The following is a 4,217-nucleotide window of genomic DNA, read 5'->3' on the forward strand; positions in this document are numbered from 1 at the left end:
ATGAGAACCCAACAATTGATAAACAAGTATATGACAAGCATATGAAATAAATAAGAATTTGGATATATGAGAGTTTCAAAAGATTACATTGTTCACCAAAAACAAAGGGTTTAGTTTACCATTCTCATGGTGAAACTAGATGAAAATAATGGAAGAATGGAAAAACAAACCCTAGATTTGATAAAAAGGAGCCTAAGCATCCAAGAAATCTCCTCCAAGGTGTGTGGAATGGCTCTGGACGTTTCTCTCTGCCAAAAGAATCCCCTTTTGATTCGCACTAAGGCTATATATAAGCCCAAAAAGATAACAGAAAGATTACAGAATCTAGCTAATAAAAATAGACAACTGCCTAAGCGCTTAAGTCCACCGCTCAGCGGTTTCCCTCTTGCCGCTTTGACCGCTCAACGGTTAGTTTTGCCGCTGAGCGGTTTCCCTCTAATCACTCTGAGCGCTCAGCGAACCATTCTGGCGCTCAGCGGCTTTCTTGACCCTTCTTTTCATCATTTTTCTCCTTCTTTCATGGGTCTAAGTCCACCTTACTTCACTTCCATCTTCAATTCACCTTAAAACCCTGCAACACAATGTAAAACAAGCATAATATCTCTAAAACCAACTTTTGACTCTCACAAGACACAACTAAGTGTTTTACTTGATTTAAAGCTCATTCTAAGCCATAAAGGGTGTATTTTACTATCAAATTTAAGAATGAAAATACCTATTTTTTAGACTGTTATCACAATTTCTTTAAAACTACTTTAGATAATCCTGGCTTTGATATTATGAAGGTCGTGGTGGACAGAAAATTGGTGACTTTGACTCTTCCTGACCTTCGTGAAACCCTTGCTCTCACCAATCCTCCCATCGATCTTCTTCCTGAGGATGAGATTCAAGTGAATAAAGGAGTTATCGAAGATGAAGAAGTTGTTGAGGATAACGCCTTACTACTTAGAATTGTAATAGATTATACTCTTAGTGTTTTCTCTTTTGCTTAGTGTACTGACACCAGTTTTGTCCCACGTGGGCGTCCTTTGTATGTAATCCCTTATTTTGAATGATGAACCCTATCGTCTTTGTCCTTTCGTCGAAAATGAATTGGATATTATATAAGTTTTTCCCGAGAATCATAATAAAGTTTTATAAAATGTATATTGAGTGATCAGTTCCTTTTTGAACTTTCAAGCAGCAACGGATAAGAGTTCGTTTTTTAGCTTCCTACGTTGAGCAGCAAGTTCTTTCTGAACTTTTGCATGGTGCCAAGAGGCACGAGTATGAGTTCTTTTTGAACTTCCTATGTTGAGCAGTAAGTTCTTTTTGAACATTCGCGTGATACCGAGCGATGACGGGTATGAATACTTTTTGCACTTCCTATGTAGAGCGGTAAGTTCTTTTGAACTTTCGCATGATATCGAGCGACGATGGCTAGGAGTTCTTTTTGAACTTCATATGTAGAGTGGTAAGTTCTTTTTGAATTTTTGTGTGGTACTGAGTGGCCACGGGTAGGAGTTCTTTTTGAACTTCCTATGTTTGGCGATTGCCAACACGTAGATAAAAGATGACTAAGTTGTGCAATTTTGTAGCCGGTGTACTGAATATATTCTCGTGCTTTTGATAACTTAAACATTTTTGTGCAGAGACACTATAATCCTTGTCCAATGTTGGCCAGAAGAATCCTACTCTCAAAACTCGGGTTTAGAGTGCTCGACCACCAGTATGTCTGCCACAAATTCTTTCATGCAGTTCCCTCAACACGTACTCTGCTTCGTCCGATGATAAGCACTTCACCAGAGGGGTAGCGAATCCCCTCCTATATAGTTCTTCTCCAATAAGGAGATATTTGGCGGCTCTCTTCGCGTCTCTTATCTGAAGACATTTTCCATTAATGAATAAAAATTGTACCCAATACCTGGAACGCCTCTCATCTAAAGTTTTTGAACTTCCTATGTTTGGCGATTGCCAGTGCGTAGTGTATTGTATGGTATATACCGGTCGGTATAGGAAGAATCAATTATCCTCAATACTGACCGACTCAGGAGTAAGAACCAACCGACGACTTAGGTAACATTGTTCATCAAATAGGTAAAAGTATTAATGGCTAATTAATAGGTATATTGAGCACATTAGATGCAAATATATGGTATTAATGAATGATTGACAGGTTATATTACCTAAAAGTATATTGTATTAATGGATGATTAATAGGTTTGATGACTATGAAACCGATAAATAGAGTTGTCATCCAAAAACAAACACAAAAAACCTGCTCCTTTAAGAATTTTAGTGAAGAAGTGAGAGTGACAGCACCGTAAATGAGAGCAAGTTCCGTGAAAGTGATTTGTGAGAACAGAGGATACTTTTTTTGTATAAACAGTGAGTGAAGAGAGTATTTTTTTTAGGGTTTCATAAATAAAATAATAAATTCAAAAAATAAAATTAGGTAGGTGGGTTGGCAGGCCAACCAGGCCCACCATGGGTTCAACCCGCATGAGCCGAATTTAAATGAACCGGGTTGAAATCTAACCCGCATAAAAGAAATTTAATTTTTTCAAACCCAACCCAGCTCGAACCAGTGGTGAGCCGGGTTGGCTCACAGATTGTGACCCATTTTAACGGCTCTACCTATAAATACAAGAATAATGACTAGGTAAAGACATTTTTTCAAGTAATCATATTACTCTGTTTAACAATAAATTCTGCCGATTAATTTTATTTGAATTTGACTTCTATCTGTTTGACTTGGGAATGTTAAGTATCTAATATCATTTTCGTTGTCAAATTCGTCGACTTATGTTTCAAAGTCGTGACACAACAGATAAATGATTTGGTTGAGTTGTAGACCACTTTAGGGGACTTTTATACACATATAGCTATTAGACAAACAAATTACTCAACCGAAGTTAATGTAAATGACATTTTAAAATTAAATTTATAAAGAGAATAAATTATTACCTCGTTTAAAATTTCTTTTCACATGGCATAAATAATACAACACATATCTATACTAAATAAAAAAAAATCAATTTTATTATAAAATATAAATTAAATTAGTAGCACGTTACAACTTGTTATAATTAAGAATAAAAAAGTAGTAATGTAAGAACCTAAATTTTTATTTTATTTTCTTAAAATAAATAAAATTTTTTATACAAATCCTGGTTCATTCTCACAAAACATTTTCTCTCTCTAGAAACTGAACTCTTCTAAGCTCCGCCTTCTCTCTAAATCCATCCTTCTCTGAACCGTTCATTTGTTGATTAGGGAGTTTCTAAATAATCTTTATAACTCCAGCCTTGGAATCAGCTCAGATCCGTGAGCTCAAGCAATGGAACAGTGAAGGTGGAGAATGATAGGAGAAGAAAACCGAGTGTGTGAGTGGCAGCAGTAGATCTGGATGGATGGACTAGACATAGCAGCAGCGGAGGATATGGATGATGATTGAAGTTGATGGATGTAGTGCTTGTGGTGGTCAGGGAATCTAGCTCAGAAAGCCCTCTCAAGGAAGGAAGATAGAGGAGAAGGAAAAGAAGCACAAGTTGAATGACTCTCGGAGGAGAAAAGCTGGAAGATTCATCAGCAAATAATCTCTTAATTTCCAAAAGTGATTTCATGGTGCAGCCAAGGTGAGTTTTATAGGCTCCTCACCCTTTGGCCGGTGATGAAAGCATGCTTATCCAAGATGGATCAGGTTCCACGTTTCTAAACATGTGCTAAATGTGATAAGCTTCTAAAAACTACATGTATTACACGTTTATTTCTATTTCTAATGTAAGAAGGTTCCCGGTGCACCCCTTATCAAGCTAATCTCACCCCTGCATGTGTATAAAGGTCTCTTTTACTCTAAAAGGTCCATCTCCTCGAGGATTGAGTTTGGATTTTCTTAGTGGAGGAAACCTTTCCTTCCTAAGATGTATCCAAACTAGATCACCTTCATTGAAGATCAACTCCTTTTTGCCCTTATTATGCTTTTTGGCATACATCTCATTTTGTAGTTGAATTTGATCATGAACCCTTTGATGTAATTCTTTGATAAACTTAGATTTAGATACCCCTTCTTGATGAACAAAATCAAAAGAAGTTGGAAGAGGTATTAAATCCATAGGTGTTAAAGGGTTGAATCCATAGACAACTTCAAAAGGAGAAGTTTTAGTAGTTCCATGAACTACTCTATTGTAAGCAAACTCTACATGAGGAAGGTACTCATCCCAAGATTTGTGATTTCC

Source organism: Vigna radiata, unplaced genomic scaffold (assembly GCF_000741045.1).
Source record: "Vigna radiata var. radiata cultivar VC1973A unplaced genomic scaffold, Vradiata_ver6 scaffold_459, whole genome shotgun sequence".
Lineage (NCBI taxonomy): Eukaryota > Viridiplantae > Streptophyta > Magnoliopsida > Fabales > Fabaceae > Vigna > Vigna radiata.